The sequence below is a fragment of the Diabrotica virgifera genome, chromosome 4, assembly GCF_917563875.1.
Source record: "Diabrotica virgifera virgifera chromosome 4, PGI_DIABVI_V3a".
NCBI classification, from domain to species: Eukaryota; Metazoa; Arthropoda; class Insecta; order Coleoptera; family Chrysomelidae; genus Diabrotica; species Diabrotica virgifera.
The window spans coordinates 247,324,281-247,346,319 of record NC_065446.1 but is presented as its reverse complement, the minus strand read 5'-3'; the positions used below and the strand labels follow the sequence as shown (position 1 = coordinate 247,346,319).

At 34.0% G+C, this 22,039-nt stretch overlaps 1 protein-coding gene across 1 annotated transcript in view; it reads left to right on the top strand.

Annotated features, from left to right (window-relative positions):
* The window catches only part of LOC114334058 (lutropin-choriogonadotropic hormone receptor-like), a 223,094-nt gene that overhangs the window by 5,387 nt on the left and 195,668 nt on the right, over nt 1–22,039 (top strand). The gene's annotated exons all lie outside the window — the stretch shown is intronic.

Genomic DNA, 22,039 nt, shown 5'->3' with positions numbered 1-22,039 from the left:
TTTGAATACAATAGGCCCGCATTCCTATGTTTGATCGACTTGAAGAAGGCATTTGACAGAGCCCTGAGTGGAGAAGATTGTCTCTACGTCAATCAATTAGAAGGATCTAGATATTGTAAATTCAGATATTTCACCAGTATTGAGGAAATATTAAAAAAACATTTTTACACTAACACAAACTTTTGGTATTAAAGTAATAATTTAATGTGGGATCGGACACAAGCCCTACATCCTAAAAACTAAATTAAATTTGTTCATCGTTAATTGGAAGAACAGCAATTTTTGTGACAGAGCGTATGTTCCCTTTTTAGTTTTTACTTCCACCACTCTTACCTTTCCGTCTATACCAGGAATAACTTTATTAATCCTTAGTATAGGCCACCCAAAAGAAGAAACATTGTCCTCCTTTACAAGACTTCTTGTAAATTTGGCTACGATTGTCTCCATTTAGGTCTGTTTTGAAGTTGTGTTAGATAATCTTGGTACCACCTTTGCCAAAAATACTGCTGCATTTGAACACACAACCTCCAAAATTTTATTCTGTTTTAAGGAATCTCTGTTAGATTAGTTTCAGGGAAATTTGTCAAAGGAACACCTATTAGAAAATGACCTGGGGTCAAATATTCTAAGTCAGAAAAATCATTAATTGCCATAAGAAGCCTTGAATTTCATATTACTTCAACTTGAGTAATCAAAGTATTAAACTCCTCATGTGTTAAAATATTATTTCCTATCACCCTCTTTATATGATATTTAGCACTCTTCACCCTGGCCCCCCATAGACCCCCAAATACTGGAGAATAATTTGGGATGAAGAAAAATTTAATTTTATCATCAAGGCAAAAGTTGTTTAACTTAATGTTGTCGTTTAGAAGTTTTTGAAGTTGATTGTTTGCTTCTTTGAATGTGGCACCATTGTCACAAAAGATCTTGGATGGTTTACCCCTTCTAGAAATGAATCTTTTTAATGAAGCTAAAAAAGTATCTTGTTAGATCAGGGAGTAACTCCATATGAATTGCCTTCACAGAAAAGCAAACAAACAATGCCTTTGTCGTTATAGACTTTCTAATTCGTGACTGTTTAATTTGGAATGGACCACAGAAGTCTATACTAACATTCTGAAAGACCCTCGATGAACGTACCCTTTGTTAAGGAAGAGATCCCATTAGCTGTTCACTACACTTTGCCTTAAATTTAAAACAGGTTACCCATTTGTGCAAAATCCTTTTAATTTCTTTAGTGGCACTAATATTCCAAAAATTTTGATTTAATGAACTTAAAACTTGTTTCGGACCTGCATGTAAAAGTCTTAAGTGCTCTCTGTGAATCAAACGATCAGTGATATGGTTGTTTTTGGGAACAATCAAAGGATGTTTTTTATTAAACGAAATATCTGAGTTCTCCAGTCTACCACCAACTCTTAAGTCTACCCCTTTTCCTTATTTCCGATGGTTGCCATTCCATTATCAGTTTTGGGAGTCGATGTTCCTCCATTCTTTGTACATGGCCATACCAACAAAGTTGTTTTCTTCAATTAAGTATAGTTAGTATTTTAAGTTTTATAATCATTATCGCTATTAATAATAATTCTAATCATACATAAATTACGTCAATAATACATTCTTATTCATATTTTTATATTAGTTCTGTACTTTTCTTGTGCACTAATATCAAACGTGTTGAGGTTTAGTTATTAGGCAACAATAACAAATTTTATTTTAATTTAAATTATGTTTGGTCTTAAGTTGCTATTAATATCACACATTTTTCAATAGTTCTTCACAAATAAATATTTGATATTCTCTTCCAATAGATTAGGATTCATATAGACCTGGATCCCGCGTACCACAAAAAGTTGATTAATAGCAAGCTGAAAATTTGTTCATAGCTTAACGGTGTCTAGTCGGACAAACTTTGATGTTCGGGAACACTGTAACAGGGGAAGTTTTAACTGTGGAACAGTTTAAAAATTTGGATCGACATATTACGAAAACGTCCATATATTTTGTCGGACAGAACATCCAATTGATTTGTTACCCTTTCATTAAACTCTCATGCAAAAATCAGGCTGCTTTTATTAACCAACATGATTCCTGTCATTTGACATGTTCTTCGTGTTCCACTCATTTAAATGCCCACTCATAAAAATGGTGATAAACACAAGTCTGATTTTTGCGTGAGAGTTTAATGAAATGGTAACAAATTAATTGGAAGTTCTGTCCAACAAAATACACGGAACGTTTTCGTAGTGTGACGTTCCAAATTTTTAACCTGTTACATCCTGAACAATATCTTTACGATTTGATATTATGAAATAAATCTATTTTTGAAGTTATACTTCTTTACCGGCGATATGAGGGTGAATTTTTATATGTTAAAACCTATGATCCCGGCGCATGCGCATGTTCTGATTGGATGTTCAAATGACATGTCAAAAATTATTCAATATGGCGGCTGTGGCACAGCTGTAGTTAGATTATTTATGTTTGTTGAGTTTTAAAATTTGTGTGAAAAGAAACAACAAACAAAAGTTAGTTAATAGTTATACTGCCTTTTTAAATAGTTTTCATATACCAATATTTTTGGACTTTTGGACTATTTTGGACAAGGAAAACTCATTCTTATTTGGTATGTAGTTTTTATTATAATCATATTGTAATTATACATTTGGATTAGGTTGAAATACAGTAGAGCGTCGATTATCTGAACTAATTGGGGGACATAGGTGTTCTGAAAACCGATTTGTTCGGATAATCGAACTACAATATATTGATACATATTTATAGTCATACATATTTATCCACAAGTGAATAAAAGCCATATTTATATACCTACATATTTATTTATATCTTGATAATGACAACTAGCAACTAAACAAAAAAGTGCAGTCTTTGCAACAACATAATTATTTTTGGATACAATATTGAAGAAAATTGAAGATATTTTAAGCGTCAATTACTAACGCTTGCTCGGATAATCGACGCTCTACTGTACATTTATTTTCTCAAGAATGGGGATTTTAGAGAGAAATCCCAAATTAGGTCCGATTTTTATTTTAAAATTATGATTTTTTGGCGTAGATTTATTTATCTAGTAGGTATGTAATGCTTTGATTTACATACTTAATTTGATTACCAACAAAAGTTCTACCAATCTTCATCTAATATATTGTTTTTTTACTGTTTTGTTATATTTTAATATTTTCTTCCACAAAATTTAAACTACATAATTTAATTATATTCAAAACAACTGTCAAACAGTAAAACGTTCAGTTACCCTATTTTTCCACATGACAAATAATGTGGAATTGGACGAGTGAGTCTAGGCTTCGATTACGAATCAAAGCGCCCAGAAATTCACGGGTTCGATTCGCGATGCAAGTTTTTATTTTTTTATGCCTTTTCTGATTGTAAGTATATTTGCTATATAATTTTTTTTTCAGAAAATGCGTATTTAAAATTTTTGCCAACAATTATTATCGTTCAGAAATCATTTTTTCTTTGTGGCATTTTTCAATGCGTTTGTGTGCGTTTTATTCTTTTATTTTTTAAATTTTTGGTATTGTCTGAAAAATCACATAATATGTAATAGAAGTATAACTTCTTACGTGCGTACAAAGTACACACACATTCATTTTTTTTCTTTGGTCAGACTCTTCTATGCCCACTTACGTTGGGATTTATTTCTGAAGAATGAATTCATCACAAAGAGATTTTCCTGTTGTAAGAAGTCAAGAAGCCTGTTACCTCTCTCAATATTTCTTTCATCAAATCCAAAGTTTCCTATACCGGATTCTGCCTCATTTTGTTTGAATATTTGCCTCGTCTTTTAATAATATCTAGTTTTAAATAAACCTATTCCCAAGATTGTTTTTTCAAAAATAATAAACAACCTTTTTATATGACTTGTGATTAGATTTGTTATTGAATAAGTCTTAAGTCTTACGCTGTCAATTCAAACTGATTGATTTCGTATTTGTGTACTTAAGTATTCGCGCAAATAAGCCAAATAACTCTTTTTAATCGAACCTATGTAATACAAACAAGATATTTAAATTGGATCAATATACGTACAACTGTCTGATATCTTATATTGTGTGTTAATGAACTTTGGGTACTATTGAAGAGTAGATAATACGAAAGGTTAATTTTGTGACCGACGTTAACGCAGTGGGTAAGAGCGTTAACCTACTGAGCGTAAAAACTTCGGGGTCGTGAGTTCGAACCTAGAGGGAGATGGGATTTTATTTAACAAATATTGATGTTTGTCGGATGGGTAGGCATTATAATTTTTTTGTGTTATGTGTACAGTAGACTTATATGCAAATATGCAAATTGCATATTTTGCATATAATGCATAAAAAATGCAAAAATGTCAAATTTTGCATATTTTTATAAAAGTGAGCATACACGGCATATAATTTGAAAATTTGGTGTTAACTATATATTTTTATATTCAAACTTACAGATAGCATGAAAATGCCAATATTTAATTTTGTTTTATAATCACTTGGTATTCAAATTCTTGGTACAGTAACTAATAAAAGACAGCGGCTTATAGTTTTGTCACGTTTTGTCCTGGAGTTAAGGATTTGTGTTTGCCAGTTTATGTTTCTAGGTAAAAATTTTTACGGTTTGTTTCACTTGGTTTCACTTTTGTTGTAAAATTGGAGGCGTAAACAACGTGTATTTCTAATTGTGAATAATTATTGTGCTTTGAAAATGCCGAAAATAAGCAATGTTTCAACTTGGATAAAACCTTACAAAGTAAGAAATAGGTAATAATTACTTTTACATATGTGTGGACGAGACCACTGACTCGTCAGCAAGATACATTGTGCACTTATTGATTGGTGTACTTAGCAATGAAACCTTTCCAAAATCGTATTTAATTTCCTGTAAGCAAGTGGAAAAAACCAACGCTCTAACAATATCACGATTTTTACAAGAAGCATTAGCAAACTTTTTCTTCCTGCTGCTGTGCCTAATGATAAATTATTGCTTATTTTATCTGATGCCGCACCATATATAGTGAAAGCAGGACATAATTTAAAAATATTTTATCTAAACTTAATAAATGTCACGTGTTTAGCGCATGGAATAAACAGAGTTGCGAAGAAAGTAAAGATGATTCAGATTGTGTTACAGTACAGAGCCTCCACTATGTGCTTCTACGTATTTCGGATTTACCTTATCCTCATCAGAGCACCTGTGTAGTAGTGATGTTGATTATAGTTACTTTCGAGTATTCGTTACAAATCGTTACTTTTGTATAAAGTAATCATTTACTTACAGTATTCGTTACTTTGATTACAATGATTACTTTTGTTACTTTTGTATTTGAGTACCGGTAATCATATCGAGAATCGTAGGTAGGTATTTTGTATAAAGTAATCATTTAGAGTGAGTATTCGTTACTTTGATTACTATTATTACTTTTGTTACTTTTGTATTTGAGTACCGGTAATTATATCTAGAATCGTATTTCTCAGTGGGTAGCTATTTTGTATAGGTTTTTTTTTATTATTTTTTTTTCTCTGATTTTGACCTTGGTTTAGAACTAGAACCTTTAGCCACGTAATTGTATAACTTATCACTAAGTCAGGGGAGTAATGTGTAGTGTGTGTGTTGAGTAAGTGTCTTGTTACTTTGCAAAGTCGACGTCATTGTCTTTGCAAAGAGACGCTAATTGTATCCGAACGTCTGCGGTCCCTCCGGTGAGTACCGATCCCACAAGGACAGAAACTTTATTCATTTATTAATTTATAATAAATGAAAAATTTCTGACCCTGGTGAGATTCGAACCCACAACCTTTCGGATTTTTTCGATCCAAAGGCAGGCGCTCTTACCACTGAGCCACGGAGGGGGTCATTTTGTATAGGTATTCCGATATAACAAACGACCTTCACCGATCTGTTTAAGGCAGGGGTGGGCAAAAGCCGGACCGCGGGCCGGATCCTGCCCTTTTGTTTATTTTATCCGGCCCGTTGAAAAATCCAACAAGCAATTTTTGTTATTCTTTTAGTATTAGTGTGCGTGTAACATCATTTTAAATTAATTTGTAGAAATCGTTAAGCTATAAAGAAATAGCAAAATAAAATCTTTCATTAACTGACTTATTTAATGACAATTATTTTAATATTCTTCTTTTTTCAGTGCTGACTCCACTAATAAAGGTAGGCTATAACCATTGCGAATTGGTCTCTATCTTCTGCTTTTCTTAAAAGCGTCTGTGTGTTTAACCCGGTTCACTCGCGAATGTTTTTCAACCAGGATATTATTTGTCGACTACCAGGACCGGTTTTTCCTTCTATTCTACCCCTCATAATCAGCTGCAACCACTCGTACTAATCATTTTTAAGTATATGTCCCCAATATGCTGCCTTTCTCCTTTTAATGGTGGTCAAAAGTTCTCTATCTCTTCCCATTCTGTGCTGCACCATATAGTTCATTACGATCGGTCCGTGGTATTTTCAAAATTCTCCTAAAAAACCACGTCGCAAAAGCTTCCAGCTTTCTCATTAAGTCAACATTAACAGTCCAAGCTTCGGCACTATAAAGAAAAATAGAGTGGGTATAAGATTTTACCATCCGATAACGGATTTGCAGATCGAGTCTTTGGTTACTTAAGGTTACTCTTTGATTACATCTTCAAAAAGGCTGATGTTGATTGCTCTCTACTAGATCGAATTTCTGATTTCGGATTTAAATCTTTCGTAATCCAGACTAAAAAAGTTTTTCATTTTGCCCACTTGTTAAATATCTTCTCTTTTATCTGGATTTGTTATAACTTAATATAATATACCTAATATAATGGACCATAGTTCTTTAAAAATTCTGTAATATATTTTAGCGGGCATAAATTATTGATTGCATGTACATTGTACATCCAAGTAAGACAATTTATTATTACTATTATCTATTATTAACAGTCAAATTTCTTTGTCCAAATGCTTTAAAATGATACTAGTAATGATAGTATTTTTGTCAAAAATTTCTTGAACAGGGAAAAAACTCGACCAAAAACATTCGCGGGTGCAGTGTACTTACGCGTTATAGTCCTCCGGTCCGGAAGTTGAAGGGATCCACTCCTGGTTTAAGGTTTAAGGGATAAGAATGATTTGATTTTACTATGATTACTTTTGTTACTTTTGTATTTGAGTACCCGTAATCATATCGAGAATCGTATTTCTCAGTAGGTAGGTTTGTATAGGTATTCCGATATAATAACGACCTTCACGAAGTACGAAGTAATCAGAGTAATCAAAGTAATAAAAGTAGATATTGTTCGTCCGCTATAACTTTTCCCATACGTCACGATTCATTTTCAAACAAATTAAGTCAATACATAAAGTCGCTGTGTGTAGTATAGTATACAGTATACAAAATGTATATACACATCGACGTTCGTTTCACTTTATGTTTTGACTTAATTTGTTTGAAAATGGATCGTGACGCGTAGGAAAAGTTATAGCGGACGAACTATACAATAGTCTTTACTCGCTCTGATATGATTGGTACGAAGTAACGAAGTAATCAGAGTAATCAAGGTAATCAGATTAATCAAAGTAATTAAAGTAGATACAATAGTCATTACTAGCTCTGACACGATTGGTACGAAGTAACTAAGTAATCAGAGTAATCAAACTAACGATTTGCCTCTCTGTCTAGTAATCATGAGTACTTTGTAACGAATAGTTACTTTTTCCAAATCACTACTGTGTAGAGGCACTGAACTTGCATAAAATCTCTTCCTTGTTCCAGTTCCAGTTCTTGATTCCAGTTCAATGCCCCTACACAGGTGCTCTGATGAGGATAAGGTAAATCAGAAATACGCATAACCCCATAGTGGAAGCTTTGTAATCAAATCTGAATCGTCTTTACTTTTAGTTTATATTTCTATTCACTTTTGTGCGTATAAAAGAAACTAGTTTGAAGGATTCAAACGTGTATTAAATTCCATAAAAAACGTAACGAAAGATAAGTGGACCAATCCCTTAAACCTTATAAAAAAAAAGGGAAGAAATATTGTGAACTGTTAATAATATGTAATATTGAAGAACTGTCAATCTTTAATCATTTTAATCGAGCCGGACAACGAATCTGACACAGCAGATGAGTAAATCAGTAAAGCCTGATTCTCATTAGACGTGCAAGGAACCGAACCGCCAACGGCAAGGCACGGGCAAGGTTTTCGGAGCCAATTCACACTGCGAAAGGCTTGCCGCGGGTTGGCTGCTTTGTGCAGTGAACAATGTTGAAATTGAACGTTAATAAAAATTGCTCTAATATTAGACGAAGAAACAGAAAATGGAAACAAATATTGCAGAAATAGAAAAAAACGTTGTTGGGTGCTTAAAATGCTAAAGGAACGCACAAAAGAAGGAGAATTTGCAACCTTACATTCCGAACTTTTAGACGATCAGACAAAATTTCTTAAATATAACCGAATGACAGTGAATGAATTTAACAACTTATGGCTGCATATTGAACCATAATATTCAACCTATTTCTATAGTCACCCATCAAAAAAACCAATGAAACACCAAGACAGTACAAATTACTGCATATGCAGACGATGTAGTTCTACACTTTAACACGACTAACTGAAGCGTTCAAAAACATTGATCCTGAAGCACGAAAAAGAGAGCTTTAAATAAACGAAGCAAAAACGAATGACATGACCGTCAAAAGAACACCTGACAATGAAAATTATATCACAATAGATAACTATACTCTTGAACGTGTGGATGCCTTCACATATCTGGGCACAGAAATCAGAAGAATTTCGTAAGTATCGAAATTAAATGCACGTATTTCCAGAGTGGAATCGTACATACTATGCTATTAAAATATTGATGACATCGAAATTATTAGACAAAAGAATCAAAATGACTATCTACAGAACATTGATTAGACCCGTATGGTTGTGAAACCTGAGCAATGACGAAAAGGGATGAAGCCCAACTCAGTTTATTCGAGAGAAAAATACTGAGAAAAGTATATGGCCCGGTGCAAGCATATAGAAAATCAGTAGAAACAACGAGGTTAATGAATTGAATGAAGGTTACGATATTGTACAATTTGTGATTTGTCAAAGACTATCATTGCTGGGACATGTGCAGAGAAAAGACAATGAATAAACAACAAAGAAAGTATTACAATGGAAGCCGATAGGAAGGCGAAAAAAAAAGAAAGGGCCAGAACGAAAGGCATGGATGACGTGGAAGATGACATGAAAACCATGAACATAAGACAATGGAGAAAAAGTACACAAAAAAAATCCGAATGGAAGGACATAGCCAGACAGGCAAAGACCCATCCAGAGTTATGATGCCAAAAGAAGAAGAAAAATTGGCACATATTGAGGAACCTCTTCAAAAACAAAATACTTTTTTTCTATATCGTCTTTATAAAAATGATTTTAAACAACCAACATTGCAGATTGCTTGCCTTTAAGGTATTCATACTGTATTGACCTTCACAGCACATGCTAGGCAAAGATTGTTTCGAAAAGATCGTCGCATGCAAAGCCCGTCGCTTGCCGGTGCCTGGCACGCATAGTGTGAATTATTACATCCCGTGAAGTGCATAAGATTTTATGTAAAATGTATCTTGCCGAGCCGATGCCTTGCCCATGCCGAGCACTTGCCTTGCGTGCTAGTGAGAATCAGCCTTAAGTTTCTAATTTATACACATTGCTTAAATGTTGGATATCAATACGATGTCTCCGCTTTAAATTTTATTTACCATATAAATCTGTCCCCTTTTGATTCTCTAATACTGACCAATGCTTTTCATACTTGTTAGGTATATAATCCATGGGCTTGTGTTGTTATTTCTATGTGAAAAGGGTGGGCTCTCTGAAAAATAGTATCTAAAACTACATTTCAACAGGAGAGGATATTTTTTGAGTGATTTCAGTTTGACCACTTTACCTGCTGTTTGCAGATTAGTGAAGATTTGCTTTTGTAATAGGCTGCCAGCTGCAAACAAATAAACTATAATAAGAAAATCTACGGTTTCGTTTTGATTTAAATCCGTCTCGCTCCATCCTCCGATAGTACTATTTCTAGGTCTACCTGTTGTCAAGGAGGCTCTGAGGAAGACAAATTTACACCAACACGACCGTGGTTTCTCGATATAAATTAAAACTATTTATATCGCAGTATGGTTAGAACGCCCTCTAACAGGGAGTAATTGAAATGAATTTACATAGATAGAACCTATCTCAAAATTCTCAAATCGTCTAATTTTCGAAGTCTTCGCGAAACTTACTGTCTACATAAGGGTTATCATTTAATCAAACCTGTTTTAATAGTCGGACCTGACGGATATATTTTGGACGTACAAGGCCCCTATTTTTCTGATTCAAGAAATAACGATGCTGCAATTTTACAACATCACCTTGAAGATGAGGAACAAGACGAAGTAAATAACTTGCGTAACTGGCTGCAAATGATATTGTAATTGTAGATAGAGGCTATCGTGATTCTATTCATTTATTAAATTATTTAGGCCTAGAATGTCATATGCCACCACTTCTACCAAGAGGACAAAGACAGTTGTCTACTGAAGATGCTAATAAAGCGCGATTAATTACTAAAACAAGATGGATAGTTGAAGCTCGGAATGGACATTTAAAAAGTATTTTTAAATTGTTTTGTGGATTAATACCGGTCCATCATGTGCCTAATATTAGAATGTTTTTAAAAATTTAGTGCAGTTTAATTAATAAATATTTTCCACCTATTCAAATGCAAGGTGCAACTGCAGAATTGGCAGAAACAATGCAGGAATTGGCTGCATATGAAAATGTCGTAAAAGCTCGTGTTGAAGTTGACCGTTTGGACTTACAACGTATTCAAGACGATGCATGGGTGAATTTAGATGAACTTATTTTACCAGAATTTCCCATTTTGTCGTTACAACAGATTAGAGATTTGACTATTGGAATCTACCAAGTAAAACTTGCACCCAGTTACATTCAAGATAAATTACAGAGAGAAAACATTGAACATTTTACATTTCAAGCACTTTTAGAAGAACAGGGTCTTCTTAGAGCTCGTGTTTACTCTAGATTTCGTCAGGCGACTAAACATCAATTATGGATAGCTTTTCAACCACTCCATCTAGAAAATGACGGTGACAATATACCAATCGACGGCTACTACTGCACTTGCAAAACTGGTGCACGAACTGTTGGATGCTGTGCTCATGTTGCAAGTGTATTATGGTATCTAGGGTATGCAAGGCATGACGCAAATGTAAGGTATCCATCAACACAGTTATTACATTCTGTCTTAGACGCTCCTAATAGAGACGTGCATTTGAATCAGTAATTGTTGACTTTTTGAATACCACAACTTGGTTTTCAATTTTTTTATATATATTTTTAATAATTAATGACAACATGGATTAGGCCTAATGGGGAAACCATGCAAAAAAAAAACGCGCCTTGCATTTTACCTCAATGGTGGTGGGGAAATGAAATGCATTATTTAATCGAAATTAGTTACAGATTTTATGTATACTTACCATACATAAATAATAAAAAATGATTAGTATTGCACAACATTTACACACAGACGAACCACTCACTAATGAATGCATTATTTAATCGAAATTAGTTACAGATTGTATGTATACTTACCATACATAAATAATAAAAAATTGATTAGTATTCCACAACATTTAAACAGGCGAACCACTCACCATTGATAATTTTTAACGAACGCCTATGTAATAATTAAATATTTGGTGAGAAGTAGGAAAGTATAAATAGTTTCACTAATCCGCTTTTAGGACCCGCTGGGTTTAAGCTGCTTTGAATAGCACCCTGAGTAATAGTGATTTTATCTGACATTTTATGAGCTCCCAAAATATGATTTTGATAAACTTTAATTGCAATTTGCGCCGTAATTAATCATAATTAAGAGTTGGCGCAATGATAAGATTTGATCGTTAATTTAAAACGAATATATTCGTATAAATTTTATTGAATTTGAGTGACATTATATTTTTCCATAAATTGTGTGCGATGTCCTTTACACCAACACGACCGTAGTTTCCCGATATAAATTAAAACTATTTATATCACAGTATGGTTAGAACGCCCTCTAACGGTTAATAAGAGAAATGAATTTCGACTCGATTCAAGTTCTCCGAAATTCATTTCACTTGTTCCCCGTTAGAGGGCGTTCTAATCATACTGCGATATAAATAGTTTTAATTTATATCGAGAAACTACGGTCGTGTTGGTGTAAATTTGTCTTCAACAGAGCCTCTTTGACAACAGGTAGACCTAGAAATAGTACTATCGGAGGATGGAGGGAGACATATTTGAATCAAAACGAAACCGTAGATTTTCTTATTTTACTAATGCCATACTCTGTATTAGACTACACAGACTCGTTTCATACAGGTTCTCTGAACTGTAAATTGGAATATTTTCCTAACGGTGCCTTTTGGTATTGCCATACCTGGGTTAAACAGAGAACTTGAATCGAGTGGAAATTCATTTCAAATAAACTATAGACTGTTCTTGTTCAGTAATGTTTATTATAAACTATATTCATGAATAAATCTCGAAAATATAAATTGTTGAATAGTCATTATAATTTTTACTTTATTGTTCCATAAATAGGACACTGGTACGTAGCGTTATCAAAATGTGCAGTATTTTTGTGCTCAGTTGAATGCGCATCCTTGTATTTTTTTTTTAATTTTACATTTTTGTTTATTGGGATTTGTATAAAAATTTTTATATTTTATCATATTTGGAAGAAGTTATTTCGCAATAACTATTTTTTTTGACGAATAATATTTTGAATAATAAATATAAAAATAAAGTGAATCATATGATTGTGAAATACAATAGACATCACCCATTGAAGCAATTTATACGTGAAAAGCTTATTCGATTCCGCTAAAAATTTTGGGTCCTTTGTGAAAGTAATGGATATAATTTGGACTTTTATTCTTCTTCTTATTCTTCTTCTTCTTCTTCTTCTTCTTCTTCTTCTTTTTGTATAGACATGACTTTCTCTGTTTTTTCAATGTGCCTCTAGTAAGTTGTCGTTCCATCGTTTTCGTGCTCTTCCCACTGATCGTCTTCCTATTGGAGAACCGTCTCTCGCTGTCCTGACTACTATAATATTTGTTGTCATTCGGCTTATGTGGTCATTCCATTCTATGCTTCTGTTTCTTACCCAGTTATTAATGTTATCCACCTTGCATCTCCGTAGTATATCTGTACTTCTAGCTCTGTCCCATAGAGTCTTACCATCGATTTTTCGAAGGGTTTTCATCTCCGCTTTTTCGAGCCATCCTTTTGTCCTCTCTGTATCGGGTCGTGTTTCGGCCGCGTATGTCATTATTGGTCGGATGACTGTTTTGTAAATTCTGCCTTTCATTTCTATTCCGATATTTTTATATCTCCATATTGTGTCATTCAGGCAACCTGCGGCTCTGTTTGCTCTATTCACTTGATCTTCCACTTCTGTTTCGAGTCTTTCGTAGCTAGATAGTGTGATGCCTAGATATTTAAACTCCATCACTTGTTCTATTATCTGACCTTCCAGCTAAAATTTACATCTTATTGGATCTGCTGTTATAACCATGCATTTTGTTTTTTTTTGAGGAAATTAACATGTTAAATTTTCTGGCGTTTATGTTGAATTGGTGCAGCATACGTTGTAAATCATCTTCACTTTGAGAGATTAGTATTGCATCGTCCGCATAGCAGATTATTTTAAGTTGTTTTTCTCCCATTTGATATCCTTTTTTAGTTCTTACTTTTTTATTATTTCGTCCATGATCAGGTTGAACAATAAAGGACTCAAGGAATACCCCTGTCTTATCCCATTGCCGGCTTCAATTCGGTCAGTTAGTTCATCTTCCACTTTTACTTTTATTGTGTTATTCTGGTAGATGTTTTCTATCGTTTTAATTATTCCCAGAGGTACCTCTCTCGAGTATAACAGGTGGATAACGTCCGTTAATGTGACCCTGTCAAATGCTTTCTTAAGGTCCATGAAACATAAATATGCCGGTTTGTTGTATTCCAACGATTTCTCTTGAACTTGCCTCATTATAAATATAGCGACTTTTATTCTTGCAAAACAATATCTAAAAATGATCGCGAATATTTAAGCTTAGAATCATACAGGGCCGGAGATAATGAGTCTGCAAGGGATGCACTGCGGGCACCCCTGTTTGAGGGGTTCCAAATGAGCTTTTTTTCTGCTGGTGTTATACAAAATTTCTTCTTCTTCTTCTTCTTCAGCCTTATTAACACGTTGACGTACAGAACGTCTATAGACGTCTAATTTCCATTGATGTAATGTGACACAACGTCTATAGACGTTGCATTTTTCCCTATTCTACTTTGAAAAACACATATAGTGTCACAACACTTGCTTATACATTTGAGGCACTGTCCGTCGACGTGTTAAGTAATCCAACTTTGGACATAGGCCTCCCCTAAGTCAATCCAGTGTTTTCTATTTTGCGCCATTTGTTTCCAGTTGCGTACTTCAATACGGGTAGCGTGTAGGAACTCATTTGGATAGTCCTATCAGAGAAAATCATCTGGATAGTCCTGGAACTCATTTGGATAGTCCCATCGTCTTCTAATGAACGGTAAGAAGACATCAAGAAAGAACATGGTGAGAGCTCAACAGAATATCGACGAAGAAAGAGATGTTCTAGGTACCTCTTTTTGTCTAGAGGAGATGAGAGGCGCGTCTGGATGACATACGAACAGAACAAATAAAGAACTTTGGACTAAAAACCGTAGAGTGGCTCGTAAAAATGATGAATTGCTGCATCCGTACATTACAAATCCCCAAAATCTAGAGGACAGCTAGAGTGGTAGCCCTCTTAAAACCAGGGAAGGATCCGACGGATACAAAGAGTTTTAGACCTGTCTCTCTTTTGTGCCACCTTTTCAAGGCATTTGAAAGAATGATACTGAACCGGATCGCTGAATATGTGGAGACTAAAATTATTCCAGAACAAGCAGGACTCAGACCCGGAAAGTGCTGCTGCAGTCAAATTCTTAATCTCACCCAATATATTGAAGATGGTTTTGAAAGGAAAGAAATAACAGGAGTAACGTTTATAGACCTAACTGCCACCTATGACACAGTTAACCATCAACGGCTACTCGCAAAACTCTACGAAACTACAAAGGATTTCCGACTAACAAGGTTAGTGAAATGTCTCCTCCAGAATAGACGCTTCTACGTAACGCTCCAGTCCAAGAATAGTCGGTGGAGGGACCAAAAAATGAGCTACCACAGGGAAGTGTCCTCGTGCCGATTCTATACAACATATACACCAACGACGAACCCATACACCAACAAACAAGGCAATTTATTTACTCTGATGATACAGCTGTGGCAGCTCAGGGAAGAACCTTAAATGAAGTCGAAGTGAAACTGACAGATGCCCTGGGAGACTTAGCTTAGCTCTATACTACGATAAAAATAATCTGAAACCCAATTTCATAAAAACCCAGGTTTGTGCTTTCCACCTTAGAAACAAGCATGCCCGAAGGCCGCTGCCCGAAGGCTGCTCAGGCAAAGAACGTCAACGTGGCTCTAAATGAAACAATTCGTATAATATCGGGTTGCCTGAAATCGACACCTATCGAAGAGGTATACCTCATAGCTGGGATTGCTCCACCACCTATCAGGAGGAAGGTCACGTCAGAGGTAGAACGAAAAAAGCAGGAGACGGACCGAATACACCCCTTATATGACCACCAAACTCCGCCAAGCAGACTAAGATCTCGGAAAAGCTTCCTGAAAACATCAAGATCCATTCCCGAAGCGCCAGAGATGCGTCGAATACACCTATGGCAAGCGTCAGCTGCCGTGACACATTTTCCTCCCTTAGAGGAAATGGCTGCTGGACACAATTTACCGTATCCGACTTGGAAAGCGCTAAACATACTAGGAACTGGCGTTTGACGTTGTGCTAGTTACCTGAAAAAAATGGGGATACCAGGAGGACGATACCTGCGGCTGTGGCGCGGTTCAGACCAGCCGGCATCTACTATCATGCACAGAGATGAGAGAGACCTGCACAGAAGAAGACTTAATTATAGCAAATGACAGCGCCATCTACGTGGCCAACCATTGGAAATACAGAATTTAAAGTTGTTGGTGTTCCGGACACGAAAAGTAAATATCAGAGAAAATGAATCAATCCCTGCCCTCCGTAGATTGCAGGGGTTTCCTGACCGGGGAAACTAGTACCTGCTTAGGATCCCTTGTCCAGGGTTACGGATGAAGACTCGCCTTCGGCTCGTGAAATTAAAACTGTCAAAGTGTCACTCAGGAAAAATTCAATAATTTCAGAGCTCTTGTGCAATTACTACTGATAATATGGAACTATTCACATATGTTAGTATATTTACTATTTTTGGTGGAAATAAGCCAAAATTTTACTTTAAAATCAAATTTGACGTTTAGATTTCCACTTAGCAAATCGTTTTAGTATATCTTTTCTTTCTGATATATTATTTCCTACTTCCAGTGGTTAGCGTAAAAAGGTGCCATCTAATTTGAAAACCATAAACGAAAACGACTTACAAATATCATTTTCAGTCCTTTGCACTATTCTAAATGTGTGGCAGCATTCGAAATTTGTATCAGCCCGAGTGTCTGATGATTCAAGGATGCTGAAATAACGTTATAACACTCTATTAATACCTACCTATTCATACACGGGGGGAGCACAAATTGTATTCCTACGCCATATATTTGGTTGAATAGATTCACGCTAGATTTTTGATTTGCCACTATGTTATCGAGCACCGTGTAATATTCTAACTAATTTTGCAATGTGAACCTCAAAGTTGGCTACAATTTTTGTTATTAACTTTTATTGCTATCTATTACTATAACGGATCTACGGAGCTTTACCCCACTAATCAATCACCCTGTATGGATAAATCGATTTTTTTTTTATTTCAAACTATTTTAAAAATGTGACTAATGCAATGATATTTTAAAGTACGTTACTAAATCGATATCTACAAATTGATGGTGGGTCAGTGGCATTAGACTGCAGATAGAGAGTTCTAGTTCGAACACGGCTGTTGCGTATCTTTTTTAATTTTTTTAATAAATAATTAAAAGTTGATATACTTAAAATTCATATTTTATAAGTTAGTTATTATATGTACTATATACCATTTTAAACAACCATGGTATTATAAACAGTATTTTTTTATACTAGTGTAATTTTTGGAGTTATAATTTTAACAGTTAATACACCTACTAAAAATTCATATTTTATTCTTTCGAAACATGTTGTGTCCTGTATACAGGGTGTTTCATTAATAATTGTCTATATAGTAACTGGATAAACCTTAGCACAAAATACGAAGATTTAACCTAAAACACTTAAATAAAATGTGGTTCCTTACTGAGTTACAGGGTGTTTTATCTAAAAATTTAAAAACTATTTTTGCTCAGCATTTTAAAACTATTTAAAATATCCTTTTCGTACTTGGCAGAAAGTACGACTACTAGACACCCTACTAAATTATGATAAACAAACGTTTCTAGCTACTACCAGAGGCGCACGACAGGGGATGGTGAATGGTTGACCGTTCTCAAATTCTACGCCACTGGATGAATTACTATTTTAGTGCCATTTTTAAATTCTCCAATACTTTCTACGTAAATAATATACTCTTCATTGGTAACGATTAAGTCATTAGTTTTCGAGATATTAGAAGTTAAATATAAAACGGCACAGTTATTTTGATTAATTTATGAATGATTCATATGATTAAAATTTAAAAATTATTTGTACCCAGTACTTTAAAACTATTTGGCGTATCCTTATCATACTTGGCAGAAAGTGTAGGTACTGTAGATCCTACTAAATTAAGATAAATAAACGTTTCTAGCTACTACCAGAGGCGTACGACAGGGGATAGTGGCTGGTCGACCCTTACCAAATTCTACGCCACTGACGAAATTGCTATTTTAGTGTAATTTTTTTATTTTGCAATACTTTTTATGTAAATAATATACTGTTCATTCGTAACGATAAAATGATTAGTTTTCGAGATATTTGAAATTAAAAATGAAGCGACACAAAACACTGATCAAAATAACCGTGTCATTTCATTTTTAACTTCAAAGATCTCGAAAACTAATGACTTTATCGTTACAAATGAAGAGCATATTATTTTCATAGAAAGCATTGGAGAATCCAAAAATTGAACTAAAATAGCAATTTCGCCAGTGGCGTAGAATTTGGAAAGGGTCAACCATTCACTTTCCCCCGTCGTACGCCTCTGGTAATAGCCAGAAACGTTTGTTTAACATAATTTAGTAGTTTGTACAATACCTATACTTCCTGCCAAGTATGAAAAACATACGTCGAATAGTTTTAAAATTCTGAGCAAAAATAGTTTTTAAATTTTTAGATAAAACACCCTGTAACTCAGTAAGGAACCACATTTTATTTAAGTGTTTTAGGTTAAATCTTCATACTTTATGCTAAGGTTTCTCCAGTTACTATATGGACAATTATTAATGAAACACCCTGTATAACAAAATCGTGTTATTATAAAAAGTACTTTTTTTTATTATAGTGTAATTTTTGGAATTTTAAGCATTTTATATCGTCAAATTATTTTATATTCTCTCCTATAAATAATAAAAACGTTTTATTATAAAAAAGTTCTTTTTTATAAAAGTGTAATTTTATTTTATAAACCAATCTCTTGGAACACAACGTTTTGTAAAGACCTATTTTACGAATATGCAGAATGAAATGGTTCAAAGTCACAGTCAAATCAAAATATGAAATGAACACACATGTTTTTATCAATTAGGTACAAAAATAGGTCTTATTTCCCAATTTTTAAGTGATGTTTCGTTAAAAGATTTTATGTATTCATTACGGGGAGTTTGGTTACACAGGAGCTTGACCCATTTTTTTTCAACTTCTTACGAAATAGCTAAAATTACATTTTGTTAAAACTCTTTGCAAAAAAAGAATATTTGCAAATAGTTCAATTTTCATCATAGTTGACCTTTTTATGATAATGTTTTTATCAGTTTTTGTTCTTGTTTATGTGTGGATGTGGAACTACTTGAGCTACTTGTCAAATATCGGGATTAGAATAATTAGTCCATTGAAATGTTACATTTAGTGTGCATTCCTTAGAGAAGTCAATTTTCTTTTTTTAATATGTAGGGGGTTTCAGTAGAAGCTTAAGTTCAAGTTTTTGGGGTTGAGGCCCTTGTCCCCCGGCCGCCATCTTGGGAAAAGAGGTGCAAAGGGCTTTCGCGCTGTATCTCGTAAACTAGCTACCCTACAGAAAATTTAGTTTCACATAACATGAAGCAAATTAAATTTTCTATAATTTTATATCTATTACTTTTTATCGTAAAGTGACCAACAAAAAAGTTATAAACAAAAATAAGAGAACATTTTGTAATAAATTTCCTTTTGGAAGTTATAACTTTTTTTACGTTCATTTCACAATAAAATAACATCATAGCGATTTTGTAGAGGATTTTTCAATAAACAATTTTCACTATAAATTTGTTTAATTTTATTTATTATCTAGGTTTTACAGCGCTCCAAACTTGACCAGATTCTCGAATTCTCGTAGAAAAATAATGCTTTTCTATCTACGAGCGGCATTCCGTTATGCCAACCACGAAAATCAAATTGAAGGTGAATGATCAATTTTGGTCTATTTTTATGTTTTAGAGGTCGTTGAATCCGAATATGAAGTTTATTTTTATCTAGAGTTGGTGGAACATGTTAAAAAAATAAATTTTATACAAAAATGCCAAAAATCAATTTTGACGATTTTTCAAATTTACCTCGCTGTATCTTTGGTCGCTGTAAATATTTCCTTTTAAAAATTTTACTGTGTCATCTTTGAAGTATGTAGATAACAACGAAATTTGTCCAAAATGTTTAAAAAGATTAAAAAAAGGAGTTGTTAATTTATTAACATTTTGTCATCATATTTCGTTAGTTTCATGTTTACTTAAAAAAGTTGAGTGACAAACTTTTTAGTTTATAATTTTAACCAACACATCAATAAAATATAGTTCATGAAGAAGTTTTTTGGAAAATTTTAAGTCAAAATATATAATAGGAAAAAGTTATGTTACTTCATATACAAGCAGCACACCCCAAAAAACGCTTATATTTCGAGATCCTTACCACGGTGTGGTGAATCATACTTTATGATTTTGATATCAAAAATCGTTTTTTTCTCTGCTTAAGAATTTTGCATTTTGCGGTTGCGTCATTCTTCTTCTGAAGCGGTGAATTTGTCCTCAAACAACTTCTTGGGCCTTTTCTATATATGCTTAGAGTTATAAGTTTTATAGTGGGAAGAAAGGTCAAAAACAGATTAATAATAGCATAGGAATGTTAAAATCATAATAAATTGTATGAATAAAAAATATATATAGATAGAAAAGTAAGCCTAACTTTTGTTTTTATTGTATTCCTATGAGCATTCGAGAATCTGGTCAAGTTTGGAGCGCTGTAAAACCTATATAAATAAATAGAATTAAACAATTTTATAGTGAAAATTGTTCGCTGAAAAACCCTCTACAAAATTGCTAAAATGTTATTTTATTTTAAAATGAACTGAAAAAAAGTAATAAGATCCAAAAGGAAACTTGTTAAAAAAAATTTACATATTTTTGGTTATATTTTTTTTGTTGGTCACTTGACGATAAAAAGTAATAGAAACAAAATTGTGGAAGATTTAATTTACTACATTTTACTTTTAATTAGATTTTCCGTAGGGTTGGTAGTTTACGAGATATAGCGTGAAACCCCTTTGCACCCCATTTCCAAGATGGCGACCGGGGGACAAGGATGGCGACCCCAAAAACTTGAACTTAAGCTTCTACTGATCCCCCCTACATATTAAAGAAATAAAATTGACTCCTCTAAGAAATGCAAGGTACGGCCTAAAAAATGTAACATTTTAATGGACTAAATAACTTACACTGAACTTAATCCAGTAAATGGCTAATTACTTAAAGAGCGTTGGAAACACAAACCAAATTAGACGACTAAAGATAATCAAGATCTATTAATTAGTGCAGTGGAGTGAATTCTAAAATCAGAGGATATTACGGTGGTGTACACGATAGAAAGACTATATTAGTAGTGGTAGGGGAGCCCAAGCGGGGATTTTTGCAGTTACTCGAGCGCTTCAGATTATCACATGGGGAGAAACCGTATACCTTGTAAAAATGTACTCATATCATAATATATCGGCTCTTAATGCAGGGTAGTTCGTTAAGGGGGGGCCGAAAAAGAAAATGTATCCTTAGAAAAACCTCAAATCGTCAGATTAAGATAAAGTAAGTTAAGTACATGCAAAACAGTGTACATTTCAAAAATCTGACGATTTGAGCGAGGCGTAAGGAAATGGGTGACTTATAAAGTTTCACAAGAAAAAAGCGAATATTTCGTTAAATGAATGACACATCAAAAAACTAAAAAATACGTGCTCAATATTTCTTAAAAATCTATCGAATGATACCAAACACGACTTCCCACGGAGGGGGGGGGGGTGGAGAGTAAATTTCAAATTACGAATCCCGCGATATTTCGCGAAATGGACATCAGATCGAAAAACTGAAAAATACACTTATTCAATATTTTTAAAAGTCTATCGAATGGCACCAAACATGACCCCACACAGGGGTGGGGTAGGGGGTTACTTTAAAATCTTAAATGGGAGCCCCCATTTTTTATATACAGATTTGGATTCCTTACGTAAAAATAAGTAACGTTTATTCGAGACATTTTTTCGAATTGTGGATAGATGACGCTATAATCGGAAAAAACGATTGTTGGAAATGGAAAATTAAATTAAAATGGAAAGTCCCCACTAAAATGGAAAACTTTACTTAACTTTTTTTGATTTTAAGACCTACTCTTCACAACCCAATAGGTCCCCATAACGCTCGAGTAACTGCACATTTAGCATACTTTGCTTCCCTACCATTAGTGCAG